Genomic DNA, 19788 nt, shown 5'->3' on the forward strand with positions numbered 1-19788 from the left:
TTCTATGGGACATAAACAATCCAAATTAAGACCGATCCCTTGACCGTGTTGAAGGCAAGGTATAAAACAGACCCTCTAGGGCTCTAAAATAACAAACATCCGTTTGCATGGGCCACGCCTACTTCTCTCACAACTTCCGCTATATCGACTAACTAGTTAGGCTATTAGAATGTGATTATAGACTGTATTTAATTGTGTTTTATATATTATACAGTTAAACCTTGTTAACGAAACTGGTAGCCTCACTGAATAAAATCGAAAAAAAAAAACACGAATTCTATTGGAATCCATGATGTGAAAATTGTTCATTCATGAGAAATCATCGCACAAACCGTATTCGAAATTAATGTAAATTAAACTATTACATTGAATTAAACAATTTCCCACTTTCCTTGTGTGGACACATTTCTTATTCACAGGTCTGATAAACTTGCCTCGAAAAATAACTTTTCAAAACCAGTTAAATTTTGTTATGGGCATCTTTAAATAGCCGATGATAACAGAATAAAGTGGTGACTTCATTTAAGAAACTCTTTTGTGTGTTTGTCAAGTTGAAGTTGAACACTGTTGAAGCATATTGACCATGAAGACACAATAACATTATCCAATTTATTATTCTATTAAGCAATTCGAAAATTTCAGAAGTTGGAGATTACTTTATGGTTAACAACATATATTATAGGTTATTTATTGTACAGTATTTTAAAATAGATCGTTTCTAAAGATAAACCTAAAGAAGAAACATGCGTCGTGATTTTATTAGCAACAGTATGTTGACAAACCAACACATTTTGTGCGCTGCTGTAAATAGCAACAGCAGCTGCATAGTGTCGGACTGGCTAATTACAAAAGACCGCAGCTGTTTAGTCAACAACAGAGTTAATTATGAACGAATCCACACACTATTGAAGTCTAATTTGCAATGTTCAGGTATCGAGCAGATATTTCACTTCTATTTTAATGGCCATGGTAGTATTTTATTATGGACGTAGTGTCAGTTCTAGACACCGGCAGTACAGTTTTAACTGAACATAGGGAATAGAAGTTATATAACCTAATAATAAATACTATGACTGTTACGATGGTAGTTCCACCATAAGTATTCAACTTGAACCATAATATAATCCTACAAACTAAAAGGTAGAATTAAAATTTCAAGCAGTCACCCCTGAGGTAGTTTACATGTTAGCGATTGATCTGGTAAGTATCCATCCGGTGAAATAATGGTTATAGTTTGGACCTACAAAAAAGATTACCATATTATTGATGGATCACTCATTTAACCGAATATTAAAGATAATGGGTCTCAGCATTGGCTCTTGAGATATCCCATATTTTAGTCATTGATCTGACAAGAGTTCTTCTGGCGAAAATAATGGTTTAATTGTGGCCCTTATGAAGAAATAATACAATTTTTTTTGTGGAAGAGTCATTATACTGCTTGTTAAATACCATTGGCCCCAACGAAGGCTTTTTTGGAATACCTCATTTTTAGCCATTGATCCGGCAAACTGGTGAAATTAACCGGTTAATTGAGGCCCTTATGAAGGAATAATATAATTTTATAGGTGGAAAGGATATTAAAACGCCTGTTAGAGATCGTGGGCCCTATGATCATATGCTCTTGATATATCTCACATTGTAGTATTTGTCTGGGAAGTATCCAACCAGTTAAGATAACAGTTCTAGCATTGACCTTTACAGAAATTTCACAATATATTGTCGTTTAACAATCCGCAACAAGTCATGCAGTTATCATTTAAAGTACCCGTAAGCGTTTAATACGGCCTTTTCATAATTTGTGGTAGTAAATAGATGCACAACCGGACTGTATAAAACACTGAGGCTGTCCTGAGTCATTGTGAACGGTGACATTTCAACAATAGTCAAGACAGATAACAAACCAGTAAAGGACAGTAGTCCCAGTATGGAGACTTGAAGTATTCCACATTCCCGTAGTAGACCAGTCGGATGGGTTTCTCGCAAAGGGGAGCGAAGGTCGCTATAAATAGTGACACGCTCTCAGCCCCTGCCTTGTGTGGCTATCGTTGCCTTCTTTTGGAAGTGTTTTCCCACTATATCGCCATCGTCCATCTATCGGCGCCTCCTTCTCATCGATTTTGCTTGTGGATCTAAGACGAGGTCTCTTGGATGCACCGTTCTCTCTGTATTTTGTATGTATTACATTTCAGTTCGTTTTCCAGGATATGAATAGTGAATAATGACCGTAAATAATGTTAATGAAAGCAATTATCATTAACGGTAAAAGATAGTACAGACAAAAGTAGGTTTTTTAAATGTCCGTAAATAAGTTTTACTTTTGTACGGAGAATTCGAAATTAATGATTTCGAAACTGAAAACGAATGGACAAATCCTTTACGTGGTCCATGTCTCCAATATTTTACCTTAGACACTTTAGACATCTTTTAGACTTTGAAGAAGGATAAAGAAAGTGATTACGGCGAGGAATGAAGTTGGGGCACCGTAATGATTAAATATTTTGTATACCCTTCCAAGGTCTCCCTCTGTTTGAGCTCCCCCATTGAAACGCTTGTGATTGTTTAATTATTCAAGAGGGCTCCTGAGGGGCCCATCATCTACTAACTGGAGGAATCTCGGCACGAAAAAGTAGAAGTTTAATGAATGTCAGAGTGTAGCATCTGTGAAGGGTCCCAGAATAGAGCCCTGTGAACTCCCACTCTATTCCCACAGTCCACCATTGTGCCATGTCTCGTTAGCTCTAAGTCTTGTGGACCTTAACATTTACTGGGTGAGGAAGGCGCGTTGTATTGAACCCTCAATCTTATGAGTTCGTTAATGAGTTATTGTAATATAACTCAAGAGGTTTTGGTCATCAGTGTGCGATGTTTTTGCCAAATTTCTCTTCGGATTTCTCGAATATTTCTTCGATCACAACTTAATTTTATATTAAACACTTCCAGTCGAGCTGAAGTAATATAACCATTTAAATATAATGATAAATTCAGCAGTGTAGTCTGATAGAGAACCCCTTTCCAAACTTTCAAAGGAAAAATAGTATTGTGGCAATGACAGTTATACCTTAATGTTACATCAAATTGCACATTGCTTTATTCACAAAACTTTTGTTTTACATACATGGGCATTACATTATCCCATACGCTCGAGCGCGTGCGGGATGAAAAATCATTATTATTGTTCAATATTGCAAACTGTTCATGAGCCAGTCTTTTGGAATTCGTTACATTACAGCATTAACAAACATTAATCTTAATATTATCAACAGCACTAATCTGACATAATGAACACTGAAATTATCAATAACCCAAATACATACCAGGATCTACAATAGTGTTCCCTAATTTAATTCTCCTATAAACTTCTACTTTCTATTACTTTACTTCAATTTATTCACCACACTTCATTTATATTAGTTTTATATTTTTAACAAAGACCATCCACCTAGACTGTATAAATCATTGATAGATTTATAAATAAACAAAACCAATTTTTAACTATTTTGTATCAATAATTAACATTTTATAAACATCTAGGAATTAATAACAATAATATAAAACATTATTTCCAATCAACAACAATAAACTTTAAATAAATAACAAAAACATATAACAAACTTAAAATCTATTTAACGAAAATATACTTTGAACAAACAACACCAATATATATAACATCTCCGCGTAACAAAAGCAAACCAGAAATATAAATATATACCAACGAAGTAAAAACAGTAAATATGTGTTTATTAAGAAATATTCATGCAAAATATTATGAGTATTCCACGATATATTGACGCGCTTTCATTTTTACCTTCGGCTAAAAATGAAAGCGCGAAGGTAAATATGTTTTCATGTGCGAAGGTTTTCATGTGTTTTCAGTTTTAAAACTATCATCAAGCAAACGTATGATGTTAAGAACGATAGATTTGCATTGCTTACTTCAAACTCTTAAGCCAGGGACGCAAATCTCTGCAAAAGTGGTCACAAAACTTGAGGGACTTGAATGCATTATAAAAGTAACCGTAAGTTACGTTTATAAATTTACTTATTAGATCAGAAAAAGTGTGATTTTCGTTATAAATGCGTGTACTGAAACAGGATTGAAGTCATTAGACGTATAATGTTTGATGAATTAAATCTGCAGTCACTAATAACAGGTCTCTGTACGACTAGGTAAAGTAGTGGTGGTACGTTGGTGATAGATGCGCTCCAAAATTAGATAGGGCTCTAAATAAGTAGGCAAGACTACCAAACTTGTATCGAAATACTGAGTTTAGAATTTTTAACGAAACAATCAGTTCTTTGTTTAATGCTTGTGATTTACAATGAAGGATTTTAAAGTAAAACTAGAGTACGTTGAAATTTGTATGTTACAACAGAAATAGGACATTTCAAGGGCTGATGTCTTCTTCTGGCGTTAAACCGTAAAATAGAAGGTTAAGTATGAAAAAGGTTCAAAGTCAAACAAACCGTGAATAACACACAAAAATTTACATTAAACAATGTGTTTGTAAAAACCATAAGTATACACCTAACATCCTAGCGCTCAATCCGTCTCAAATTGCCTGTTGTGGTGCACGTATTTTATACGAGTATATAATTTTAGTCGTGATTTTTGGCGCTTCTCTTGACTTTGAACTGAATTTCAGGTATATTTTTATAGTTTTGACGTACTTTACTATGTTTTTGTTGTCAGTTTTGATTTTGGTGAGATAACCACATGGTCAAGCCATCGAAAGTGGTACTGGGAACCTCAGGTACCACAGTCTATTTTACTTCATGTTTTGGAACTTAACACGTGAATAAAAATGAAGATACCAGTTCGTGAAAAGATGTTTTTATGTTCTTCTATCACATAATTAAAGCAATGGTCCGTAGTTCTCGATCTGTTTTAATCTATTATTTGCCATTCTTCGAAGTTTTGGCCCACGTTTCCCAAACATCCTTTACGGCACAGAACGTACGTACATAATACTACAATATAACAGATCAATTTACCTTCTTTAAATATATCTACCCAAGAAATATGATATACTAGATCTATTTCTCCAAACATAATTACTAGATTTGACACTGGATCAATTAATCACAGTAGGTGAGATCTTGTTTCGTTTACAATACAATTATAATACTATACTAATAATATAGCCTAATATACAGCTAATTAATAACTATGATCAATTGTGAATTATTAATTAGAGACCTGTACACCGAGCATGAATGGACAGAATGAGAACGATAAATCAATTAAGTGTTAACTTGATACTAGTTAGTTTTTAACAAATGCCATTGATAATCAGAGAAAATTAAGAGATTATTGCAGTTTTATTATAGAGTTAGAACCAGAATGTTTCTATCTGAGCTGTAATGGTAGACTGATGAAACCAGTATTCAATGGAAAAATCCATCCTCTCACAACGTAAAGGTCACCTTGATTGTTAATACTTAAAAGGTTTCTATGCCATCGGAAGGAATAATGTGTACATCACGAGTAACCCAGATTCCAACCTGATTACAGTTATATTCCAGGAGCACGCCACCAGATCAAGTTACTTCAAAGTGTAGATGAATATGAAAATAATATTCTTGAATTTATAAGGATTATGTAGAATTCTTTATAGCTGTTTCTACGAAAGAACGAACATCCTCTCATTAAACGATATCCCAGTCGTTAAGTGGACCAAGTCATTGACCTATTGATCCTCACCGTAGTATATACTCCCAGGTGCAGATAAGTAAAGACACGAGTTTTGGCTGAATATTTGTAATCTAGGGATTTCGACTAGTTTAACAAGTACCCTAAGACAGGCTAAAACCTGATGTACTATTTTTTCAGCTACTACTTTTATCAGCAATGTTTCTATTATAATGTTTTTGTCACTAATTAGAAATTTATACTTTAATAAATAATTATAATCTGTAATTGTGACGGTAACGAATCTTTCTGTTACAATAAAAATAGATTTAATGCATTTAAAATGGTGTTATCAAGCATTCTTACCTAAATTCCACGAGGTACTCAAGTAAACAATAAGATCGTAGACAGTAATTGTGAGGAATAGTCATCTCTACATCTAACTGAGTCACAACTAGGCTACTGTCACCTCCTTTTTTGTACAGTCATCCGAGGAAAACGCTACTGTACTTAAAACTAAAAGGTGTTCTGTGTGGCTTCTGGAATGACAAGACAAGGATAGATAAGGTTGGAGCCGGCTCCAGTCGAGATCCTATGGTACAGCCACCTTGAAGAGGGTAGTGGGCACTATCTCTGTAATGGTGCTTGGGGTGATGGTCTGTGCTCCAACATGTACTAGTCAAAACGAGCTTGGAGGTACTAGTCCGTTACGTTTAGGGTTGACACTAAGGGAACCCACCGACACCCAAAATTATCCCCCACAGTAAACTAGATCTATTGGTCAAGTTATATTTTTACTCAATATAGCTTTGTTGATCATGCTCCGCTACTGGACAAATGTGACCACAATGATTTCGGCTATACCAAGTGCATGTTCTACTGGTAGACATAAACTAGCCAGACATGAACCTTCTTGTAGTTTTGGATAATAGTCATTACACAGACAACGAAGTTGACTCGAGGTATCTCTGAGATCACAGGTACTTTATAGAATGAAACCAAGATAATCTAAATTTACACCTATGCATTCTCACCATGTCCGTAACCTTGTGGACTAAACATGGATACCATCGATCATTTTCATCCTGATTGCGAAATATTGCTAGAGATAATTGAGGTCAGTGTTGGTTATTGGGAGGAGATCCTTTCACAAAAAATCCCTGGAGGACAACAAGTCACAGCAATCCACAAATCCACAACAAATCTTCTGGAGGACCAGAAGATCTGGAAGTCCACACCTATCGACAGCCAGATTTATCTTTGAGAACGTCTACAATTATTGGGTGGACTTTTATCTCTGCAACTCTCCTGAATTGAGAGTGATCTTCAAATGAAGCATCAACTATTAGAGTAGTGAAGTTTGCTCTTTCTGTTACTGGAGTAGTGAACAAGTACACCAAATTCGGCGATTTCTGAGTACTATGAAATGCGCAGCATAAACAAAATACAATAAAAACACATGCACGAAGCGATTAAAAACTTGCTCATTTGCAAGAGGGTGTTAAAAACCTATTGACCAATCAAGAAGAGGATGACTGAGAATTCCATATAAGTTTTAGTTTGAAACGCATTGGATATTTTAAGCTACCCTGGGTGTTGCAGCGTATCGTGTAGGGACTATACTCCTATCCCGGCTGGCTCCAGCCCAAGTAGGTCAGCAGCCACAACACTGCCGCAAGCTCATACACTGTCATTGCGACCACTGTAGCTTATCATGACAGTTTTACCATTTCCGTAGACTAAGTCTGCAGTATTTTTATATACAATACCAGTCTCACAAGTAAACACGATAAAGAACAGCACAAACAGAACAACATTACTCTCCTTTTAAGATAAAAATATTTTTATTTTCACCATTATTGCTGACTTCTGGAACGTTTATGACAAATAATAGTTACATCTTACTTCCTTACATATCCTTTCGAAGTCAACACTATTGATCCTGTTTAATTGTTACCACTCCAGATGAAGACAAAAATATTTTGTTGATAAACAGTTATTCAAGATTGCCTGGATTGTATATATTTATCCTTGATTCCTTTTTAGTTTCTCGTTGATAATTTAGACTAGCATTTCCTTTGTTATCCTGGTTGAGAAGAGATGCAGTAAGTAATCTCGGAACGTTAACTGGATGGTTCGCTACAACTGGCTGGGCATCTTTTATCATTTCGACTTGTGATGTTTAAGCAAAATATTGGGTCTAAAAGAGTCCTTATTTGCAAGCAGTTCTACAACCAGCCTGGTCGGATGTGAGGGCGTCATTGCATTGAGAGAAACTGAACTGGTGATGGGGAAGTCATGCGAGCACTGCTGGTGATGAAGGCCTTCTATTGACCTTCTATAGTCTATTGGCTTTCTGACCTCTCCAGTCCCACCGTATCTGTTATTATACTACTTCATATCTGCCTCAAGTGGTAATAACTGTCATTTATTGTTTACCAGTCCAATTTCCTACCCAGTATCTTTACAAAGTTCAACACTGTACTCGTATAGGTGCTTACGGTTCAGATTTAATAACTTAGCCACATACGTATCATGTGTTGCAGATCTCAATCAGTTCAGATGTTGATAACTTGATGTTTTATAATATTGGTTCTGTTTGGGCTTCTTTGTAATGGTGGGTTTTAGACCAAATTTTGGTGTAATACGGAAGCCAGAAAACAGTCACTTTGATAGAAGAAGATGTTTCCCAACGGGATGTGGGTAGACGCTTAGTTGTGAGTCATTGAGTGGTTTCAAGATTGTGGAACTAGTACTAGAAGGAAGACACTCTTCACAGAAGAGTAGGACAAGGTCACTCGCACAGACTTTTACTCGTTAACGCACTTCGTAATCGGTTTTCAACTGCTAGAGAACTTCAAAATGACCTTAGTCATGCAACTGGAACTCGTATATCAGACCAAACTACGAGAAATCGACTCTGGGAAGCTGGAATGAGGTCTAGGAGTTCAAGTGCCGCGATTGACCGCACGTCTTAAGAGAGCAAGAGTAAAGTTGGCTGGAGACCATAGGCTTTGGCATTTGAGACAATGGTATAAAGTAATATTCACAGACGAGTCAAAATATACAATATTTGGTAATCATGGCCACGTTAGAGTATGGAGAAGAAAAATGAGCTGTTTGTCAACTGTTACATCCTAAGCTTCTGTTTGGTGGGGGAATATTAGTGTGGGAGGGAGTAACAATTGATGATCAAAAAGACATTTTAGTGATCTGAAACGGTAGTTTAACAGCCCAACGTTGCGTGGATGAGGTGTCGGACGCTCCTATTCGTCCGAGAGCAGAACGAGCAGGTCAAGATTTTATATATGTGCAAGACGGAGCTCCGTCACATGCCGCGGAGTACAGTAGTCAAGAGTACTTGGACGCACATAACAAACCAGTATTGGAGTGGTCTGCTCGCAGTTCAGACCTAAATCCAATTGAGTTCGCTTGGGATCAACTAGGGAGAAGCATCCGGGACTAGCCAACCCAACCCAGAACCTTGGATGAGCTGGGAATGGCGTTACGAGAAGAATGAGCGTGATTGCCTCAAGACAGCCTCAGACAACTCATTAGACCCACGCCACAGCGTGTTCAAGCAGTTATCGCAGCCACAGGAGGTAACACGGAATATTGAGTGTGCAATTTCAAAGAAAAGATTTTCGTTTGTTACATTTGAAATGTAATAAAAGAGTTATTTCTATTTTTGTGTTTTTGACGTTCGCTAATTGGCCTAACCTAAATAAGAGTTAAACAGATCTGTACTTGATTACTATTGTACGTACTTTAATCATAAAAAATGTGTTAGATATCAAACAATGAACTAAGTACAAACTATTACAAAAGTAAATCCTTCCTTAATTGTTTTGAGGTGTCTATTTAAGAGGACAAAGTTTGAATATAAAATGTAATAGTAATGACATATTACAAGGTAATTTTTAGGTTTGATATATTAATCAATCAAAACTTGATTGTACTGGTCCAAACCTAAAGTATCCTATTATAGTATGTTAAAGTATGCTATCTCCTGTTGACTATGCCTGAATATTACAATGATATTGTTACAACTAGTGAAATTTTTAGTCAATGTATACAATAAAAATTGCTAATTTATAAAATTTGTAGCTAATATTATTTTTTCAAAATTGTCTCTTTATAAACTCTTGGTAAAACATATATGCTAAGTTTTCTGCTAAGGTATGTTATCTTGTATCAATGTGTTTAGTTCATTTACTATTTTAAAAAGATTGCGACATGTATATTGTATATATGTTGTCAACATATAAGATACTTATGATCGATTCATTTAAATAATTACAAATTCCTTTAATATTTATTAAATTATATACACTTGAAGCAGCAGCAACACACTCAGCTTCGGCTGTTGACAACGACAGACATGCTTGTGTTCTTGAAAACCATGATGTTCCATTATAAAAACAGAAAGAGCCACTAATAACCTTGTTTTAAGTTGACATGAAGCCCTATACTGCATCAGAATATGTCTAAATTAATTTTCTTTCATTATTTTTGTATACGAGTCCTATTTATTGACTTCTCTTTCAATATCTTAATACCCTATTGGCTTCTTTCCACGCACCCTTTTTTGGCTTATCAAGATATTGGCTTAGATAGCTCGTGGCATAAGTTATATCTGGGGTCTTGAAGTAGTGCTTAGAAACATCAAGCTTTCGATTAGTTCTCGATAAGGTACATCAATACATTCTTCACCTAAATTCACTTGAAATTCATTGGTTGATGTTCTATGACATGTTTTCATATTAAAATTCTTTAGCATTCTATGAATTTGCCTTTCTTTGAGTTGTTTTAATTTCATGTTTATCTCTTTTTATTTCCATTCTAACAAACTTATCTACCTCCCTTATATTGTAGACATTTAACATCAAACTAATTTTAAATTGAATCACTACTTAATTTCATCTTCTTCTCCAGTTAGCAAAATGGCATCGAGAAATAAAGAAGCCAAACATTTGTTTTAACATGCAAACAGAATACGTTATAAGACCTTTTAAAACCATTTCGTTCATTAAACAAATTACATCCTGTGTTCCATCCAACATTTGAACTTCATCTTAATGCCATATAATCGTCTATTCATTCTGAAAACTTTATTTTGAACTTCATTTACTTCTTTGATTCCTTTAGGTATTTTCATGTATACTTTATAGTCCAACTCACTGTTAAGAAAAGTAGTTGGTATATCTAGTTTTATTCTCCAATATTTCTGTATAGAATGTGCAAGTAATAATCTTACTGTAGTTAGTCTTGTGGCTGCCGAACAATTATTTGTAAAGTTATTTTATTCTTGAAAACCTCTTGTAACCAATCGAGCTTCTTCAGTTCTATCCTATTTTGTTTTAAATATCCATTTAGCATCTATTGCTTTCTTCCCTTATAGTAATGAGTTATTGTCCATGTGTTTATTTTCCCGTGAGCATTCAATTAATTTTGAATTGCTTTTTGGCATCCTTCATCTCTACTTATAACTCCTTTATAGGTTATAGGATAATTTTTAATTGCAGAATACAATTCACAGTCATCAATGCATTGGGGTTTTTGATAGTCCTTTTATTACTTAATGGTGGTTTAATATCTGCTCTTTGATGTTCCACTGTTTCTTATAATTTGTTTTTATTTTCATCGTCAAGATATGAATTACCTTCTCTAACGTTCAGTTTAAAATTCTGGTTTTGAAATCTTAGTTTTTTTTTCTCTTAGTAATTAATTTGTTTCGTAGAATTTGACATTTCTCGTTTGTAAGAATGTAAGAATTTCATACGTTTTCGTATTCCAGAGCCTATAGCAGTTTAATGCGTAACCTACCATTCTTGTTTTCAAAACTCTTTCTTGAACTTTGGAATCTTTTGGTAATTTAATTGCCCATGATTTGGATCAAAATAATTCAGTTTATTCAGATCCAACTTTCCATACCATACTTTAGCCGGTACTTGATTATTTTATTGCAGTTGAACACCTATTCAGCTGATATGCAACACACGTGATTGCTTCGCTCCAAAGATGCTTAGGTAGTTTTGTTTCTGTCATCTTTGTTCGTTAACAACAGCACAATCCAAGTAATTGGAGTGTACAGGGTCCCCAAACGGAGATGAAAAACAATTCTTTTCCAAATTTGAAAAACTTCTGACTGACATGACAAGGAGGGATCGAAAATTTATCGTCATGGGAGATTTTAACATCGATGTGCTAGATATCGATAGTCCCTTGACGAAACATTTCGCTGACTTATTGGGGGGTCCTTCGGTCTTGTCTGGTCAATAGACACACCAACAAGGATTACCAGCACTTCAGCGACTGCGATAGATAACATCATATCAAACTTGACTGACCTCCGGTGTCTGTGATCAACACAGCCATCTCAGACCACTATGGCCAACAGGCCATTGTGAGTGGTCTCAAACCAGCACGGGATCCAATCATACAAACAACAATCAGAAACACAAAGCCCTCAAAACATTGCTCTTCTAAACTCTTTTTCTTTCGAGAGAGAGTTGGATCTGCCTAAATTTTAGAGATCCCGTTGAATTACAATTCAAAAACTTTGAAGACACTTTTATTTTCCATCTGAACGTGAGCTGTCCCCTAAAAACAATCCATCAAAAGGCTACAATACAAAAATGTGAATGGATTACAAGAGGCATTTTGGTTTTCAAGGGAGAAATTACGATTTTACTCTGAAATCACCAAGCACTCGAGTGACGAGGCTTTCAAAATTTTTTTACAAATTACAAGCGGATTTATAAAAAGGTGATCAGAGCTGCAAAAGCATATGACGTCACCCAAAAATTGCTCACGTCAAACAATTTTTTTTCAAAAAACGACATGGGCTATCATCAAAAATAAAAGTCCACCAACTGAAAGACAAATTGAGCTTCAGATTGGAAAACGATCAAGTCAGCGATGCAGCCAAAGTCGCGGACGCTTTCAATAATTTTTTTGCCTCGGTTGGTGCTGACCAAGGATTCAGTCCAAAGCAGCATCAGCCACATTCCACTTTGGTACGGAGCCCAGCAGCTTCTATGGCTCTGGCTCCTACTACAGAAGAGGAAATTGCCAGAGTGATGAGAGATCTTCCTTCAAAAAAATCAAACGATTTAAATCATGTTTCAATGTGGCTTCTTAAGCAATGTGCACAGCGCCTGTTGAGGCCGCTTGAACAATTTGATAAATCTCTCTCTCCGCTCAGGAATATTTCCATCTTCTCTGAAAAAAGCCAAAATCACCCCGATATTCAAAAAAGCGTGACCCCAAATTAGTTCAAAATTATCGTCCCATCTCAATTTTACCAGTTTTCAGTAAAGTTTTTGAAAAAGATCTTCCTCAGTCGACTCTTGACTTTTTTGGAAAAACACAACTTACTATCATCAAACCAGTTCGGTTTCCGAAGTGGGAAGTCGACAATAGACGCAGTCGTTGGGCTGGTCGAGATGATAGTAGAAGGAATTGAAAGTCATAGAGACACACTTAGTGTGTTTCTTGACTTATCTAAAGCATTTGACTGCGTTGATCACAACACCCTAATTCACAGACTGGAGTATTACGGGGATACGAGGAGTGCCACTCTTGTGGCTTGAATCGTATCTCAGTAATATGAACACAATTCGTAAAAATTTCTGACGTACGGTCGGAGGGGGGTGAGCTGGGTTGTGGTGTTCCTCAGGGCTCCACTCTCAGTCCGCCTACTCTTCCTATTGTATGTCAAACGATGCTGGCTCATCTTTGCACCAAGGACGAATAGTCCAGTATGACGATGACACGACTCTCTGTTTCAAAGAAAAATCAAACACACAACTTGAAATGACAACATTCACTGAGCTCAACAACTTAATTCAACATTTCAATGAGCTTAATCTTAAAACAAACCCGTCAAAATCGGTGTTTGTTCAATTCGTTTGCGGCCGACCGTCTCTGATCAAAGTCCTATAGTGATGTTGGAGGAGACTGAGATCGAAGAAGTCTACTCGACTAAATTCCTTGGTATACACCTTGATCGAGGGTTGACATGGGATAGTCATGTAGACAACGTTTGTTCAAAATTGTCCTCAGGCATTTATGTTTTGAGGCAGCTATCCAAATACTGCCCAACTCAGGTACTGATGACGGCGTACTATGGATTGATCCCCCACCTGTCATACGGAGTGGTCTTGTGGGGAGGCTGTGCAAATACACATTTCTTTAGAGTGTTTACACTCCAAAAAAAGCCGTTCGAAACAATTGCAAAAACTACAATGGAGAGAGCGTGCAGACCAGCACTCAGAAAACTGAAACTGTTGACATTACCCTGCCTCTACATTTCTAGAGACGTCTATGTTTTTTCAAGTCAAAATGCAATCTCATCAGAGTAGTGATATACACTCATATGAGACTAGAGGCAGGGACAACTACCGAACTGGGAGACACAGGACGGTAGTACATGAGCGTTTGCCTTCTCAGGCAGGAGCTCAGTTTGTCAACAAACTGCCAAATTTTCATAAAAAGTGCCGCAATGCCTAAGGCATTTAAAACTCGTCTGAAAAGTGCATTGCTTTCAGAAGCTTTTTACAATACAGACGAGTTCATGGCACATGTTTGGGTGACCACATAATTGGCTGACTGACGCTAGTGCTAGAGTGGGAAATTCGAATAAATGAGCAGTAGGATGGATGGAATAAATTGTATGTACAAAAGTAACCTAGATGTCATGTATGAATCCAAAATTTTAGCTTATTTTCTTCTTTGACAATTGCTATAACATGTACATGTTTCTAAAGCAATAAAATTATTATTATTATTAAAAAGTGTTCGATTTAATCGTTTAAATACGACATTTTGCTGCGGCGAATATGGCTGTGTATATTCAACTACAATTCCTTTCATCTGACAGAACTGTTTAAAGTCATTGGACTACTCACCTTTCCATTATTCCAACGAATTTTGGATACTTTTACTCCTTTTTGTGTATTCATCTTTCTTATGTAATTTTTCACGCTTAATGAAGGTTCTGAATGATTTTTGTATAAATAAACTTTTACAAAGTGTGAATATTTATACCTTGCTGTTTGAAAATACATTAAAATCATAATTTAAGTTTAGTGTAACGAGTCCTGCTACGTACGTATGATGTAGTTCACCAACATACATACATCTTCTTTCACTTAAGCGAAATTTAAAAGGAAAGGTTTCCTTCTTAACTTACTTTTCATACACGGTTCACAAATCTCATCAGACAGAGGTAATTTCATTATTTTTAGTACTTTTCTATTTAGATATCCAAGACATTCTGGATCAGCCGTTAGTTCATTTTTTATATTGTTGAATATTCCCTAAGAACCTCGGTGTGTGCAATATTTTGTCACAGTAACTCTGATCTAAATCAGTTATTTATTATTCAATAGATTGAGTAATTTAGATATCATAAGATTTATAATAAAATCCAATCAAACACTTTATTCTTTTAATTCTTCAGTAAAATCAATGGTTTTTAGGATATTAATAGTTAAAAGGTTTTAATAGCCGTCGTTTGGAATATATTACCGATATCCTAATTTTGTTTACAACAATTAATTGTTTTTGTTACCATAAACATATGACCCAATTTTGGAAGGGTTTAATTTGTTAGTTTTAAGATATTAATATTTATAAAAAAAACACATAGACACATATGGGAAACTAAGCACCGGGGGCCCATGTTCATATAGTCAAATTTGGGCAATAGTGTGATATACCTGTGTCCAGAAAGTTTCGGGACACTCCGTATACTGTACTACAACGAGTAGTTTTTTTATTTTTGAGAATAGTAATTTGAATTTAATAAAATGCACAAACATTATAAATAACTAATTCTATTTACGATTATTTACAGCTTATTGAAAACCCCACACGCGCTGGTACGGTTACAGCCGTAACTATAATCAAACTTCTCGAATATTCACAAAATAAAATATATCAGAGACAATCCTTACAATCGCCGTGACTACCGATGTTTTCTGGATGAAAAAAAAACTGATACAAAGTTTGATAGAGATGAATTTATATAAAGAACTAGCTGTTTCCCGCGGCTTCGCACGCTTATCGTAAGCTTTGCCCGTGTTTGAGCACTTCTGGTTCAAGCGAATTATGTTTACAACACCGATGTAGATTTGGCATTGTTACCACGATCAGGAAAATCTGTCAATAGTGTATGTTTTTATATTAGTATCCTTACATGTAGTTTATTATAAAGTGGTCTTCTATTCAATTTTTAAGTTCAATCAATAATTTATTTTTAAGACAAATATACACCATCTTAGCGCCTTCAAATAGTTTTTGGCTACTTAATATACGTAACTGTGTCGTGATAGCAGTTTATAACTTGCAGGCGCTTTGAAAACTTTTATGTTTTGTAGCACTGCCTGGTGGCAAATTACAGTAATGGGCATAGAATATAAACCTTCTCCATAAAAAAATACATATAAATACAAATTTTCATAACGATCGGTCAAATAGTTTACGATTCCATAAAGGACAAACACACAAACATTCATTTATATATATATACTAGCGGGCCCGGCGCGCTTTGCTGCGCATTTCAATAATTTTTTGCAAAAGTTGCCCGCGGCTTCGCACGCAATTTCCCGTTGAAAACAGTACACTATATTCACTTATTCTTTTTCTATCACATTCTAAACATTGCTGAGATAATTGATAGTCGTTCCATCGTGAGCCTCTTGGGCGTATTATGAAGGTATGTACCATATTCCTGCCTCTATCTAGCTGTTACCCACGGCTTCGCACGCAAATCTTAAGAACCGAAGTCCTTATATTACTTAGTAAATTTTTTTTTTTACTATAATAAATTTTAGATTAAATTAGTTATATCTCCGATGCCACGATTGAGCTTGCTTTGTTGTCTCGATCGAGAGAATATGTACACACGGAGTTTTGAGAACCATACTTCTGTCAAAAAAAAAAACAACTAAGGTTGATTTTATAACATTCTTTATATTTGTAGCCAACGTAAGATAGTAATTATGATATCTGCATTACTCTTCTGATCAAGCATGAGCATGGTTTATATTAAATAAATATTGCAGTTAAAGGTGAATTTTTACGTCAAATTTGAATTGTATTATCTGGATAGTAAAGTCTATGTTTAACAGTGATTGCAAAAACAGTTTAAACAAAATTTGTCGTTTCTCTTAAGCTTACTCTATGCTTTAAAACTATAAGTGTAATATATGTTTACAAAGAACAGCTGATTAAAAATTTGAAAAGACGTTAACATATGTTTGCTGCAATGCATTTCTTATGGGTATTTCTGTAACCAGTGGGGCGGAATCCTGAATCGGGAAAGGGATGGGCATAGCTTATAAACCTTCTCCGTGGAAAAATACATATACGTACAAATTTTCATCATGATCGGTCCAATAGTTCACGATTCCATAAAGGACAAACATACAAACATTCATTTTTATATAGATATATATATATATATATATATATATATATATATATATAGAAGATAATAAGCTATAATTTTTTACTTGGTCTATGGATATAAGTATAAAAACAAGCAAGTATAAAGCCAAAGGAGGCTATAATATACCTGTGTAGAACAAAACTATAAAAACGCAAAATAATGTCTTAAAAATAAGAATGTTGTTCTATAATCGTATTTAGAAATAAGGTGAAATACAATGTGTGTATGTGAACTAATGAAAATGCAATTGAATTATGTAGAACAGAACGTAATTGAAATAACTCATTCCAATTTAGTGAGCTACAATTATATGGCATAGTGCATTAAGACGCACTGTAGCTCGCGCAATCTGTGTGTTTGAACGAGAATGTTTGTTTAATTAAACATTGAACTACTTTAATTTAAACTCTTACATGCAAACTAGTAATAAATGTCTAATGTCATCAGGCATGTAGATGGACATCTACTTTGTTCAATTGACATCGTTAACAATTTTATCAATATAATATACCTAAAATGATGAATACGGAAATTCAACATTGCTTACAGGTTTGATAAAAAATCCGATATTCCCTCGTGTCAGTTTGGAACGGTAGCAGATGGATGTAACGGGTCACAACTGCCGCTATCAGTGAACGATATTGTCATCTTGCTTGCACTGATAGAGATAATGACCCTGTGTTATCTCCCCCCACTCTTTGTTACCTGTGTGCAGTGTTATTCATATAACCGAGTTATCTGCTGATAATCCAGTGAGGCGTTTTTGTACAGCTTCATTATCAGTGTTTATCAGCTTCGAACGTTGGCCGTAGGGGGTGATTTTTAACGTAACATTTGTTACAACCTTCTCAACAAAATAATGATGTGCACATTTGTAACAGAGATAATATTTCTGTACTTGCAACGAGGCTGATTAATCGTTTTGAACATCACCGAATAAAACCTTCTCTATACATTTATTACAACAGATACACGTTTGAAGTAATCTAGGTTTAGATTAATATGCACAGATCTATTATATCCTGCTTTCTTTAGTCTGTACTAGGGCAAAGACCCATTTGGTCATACATAAGTAAAGGATGAGATCCAAAATAGTGGAACTTCAATAGAGCTGTGAAAAATTAAAGTAATCCATAATTCAGTGTATTCAATGTAAATAATTTAGTGTACTTAATTTATTAAACCTGGAGCTATAAGAGCAGCCAAGTCAGGCTAGAGCATTAAAATTGGAGCAAGAAAATGTTATATTTCACGAAGTCAATTTCTCCCGACACTTTTTCAATGAAAGTGTCGAGTAAATTAAGACGGATCGAAGGAAAATAATTGAAAGAGTACATAACTTTCTCACTCCCGAGGTAGTAGACTAGAGGTAACGCTTTACCAATAAAATTTCAAATCAGATTAACAAAATTGTTTTTGAACCTATCACTCAAGTAGCTGGAAACAATTGTCTCTCTGTCTGTTTACATGTCTGCTCACATAATATCTCGAGAATATAATTGCGTATAACTTGAAATTTTACATCAAGCTTCATCCCTACATAAGCAACGTTGAGTTGAGATAATGGTGAATGTCACTCCATAGGATTTGGATAAGCGTTAGTGAACACTTTTACATTGGGCTTTTTGGCATCCATGATGACAACGAGAGAATATTTTCTAAATTTATATAGTAATATTTTATATATATATATAAAAGTTATATATATAAGTTATATATATATATAAAAGTTATATATATATAAGTTATATATATATATATATATATATATATATATATATATATACCTAAGTGGTATCAATTTACATTAACGTGACCATGGAAAGGTATGTTCATTTTTTCCCCCTGAAAACTACAATTTTTCCTGAAAACAATATTGAAGAAAAAGTTCGTCGGCAACGAAAATCAAAGGAGCTACGATTATTTTAAATCCTCTGAAAACTCCGTTCTTGACAGTTTTCTATAACTCCGCGTCTGCTCAAACTCAGGATAGCCAGATTTTAAAAACCGATTATCATACCAACAACGAGAAATTATCGTACTTTCATATAAAATAATCGTACCAAACACATTTAATGAAAATATATGTTATGTTCGTATAATAAATTATGTTATAATTAACTTTTGGTTTGTTACTTGTATAAATTTGTCAAAAATCTTCCATGGTACGATAATAACTACCCATCGTCTATATTACCGGCGCATAAAATCAATGAAATTATCGTACCTTTACGATAATTATCGTACCTCTGGCAACACTATCCATATTTGACAGTTTGGTAATACTCCGCGCCTTCTCAAATAAAGAAGGGACGCCATTTTGAACTACCGTTGTGCCTCCACGTCTATTCTTAACCTCCTAGTTCAGTAGTGGTAATGGCACACCTTTGTGTTGGATGTTCGGTATCTCACGTGGAAGCAATTCGTAAAGACGAGTCTGACTAATACGTTAATCCTGTCAACGATGCCTGTCCGCTGCGCAGTGCTGCGCACTGCGTGCTCTTTTAGAAAAAAATTAACTCGAGCTTGCAAAAGTCGAATCCCAGATCACGTGATGCCCCTGCTCCTTAACGCAATAATGTCCGAAAGGCATAAATATAATACAATAATATACTTTCCCCCCAGTTCATATGCACCTGTGATAATAATACTTGGCTATAAATGCCCAACCCATGAAAAAAAATCCATTTTCCATGGT

The sequence above is a fragment of the Homalodisca vitripennis genome, chromosome 6, assembly GCF_021130785.1.
Source record: "Homalodisca vitripennis isolate AUS2020 chromosome 6, UT_GWSS_2.1, whole genome shotgun sequence".
NCBI lineage: Eukaryota > Metazoa > Arthropoda > Insecta > Hemiptera > Cicadellidae > Homalodisca > Homalodisca vitripennis.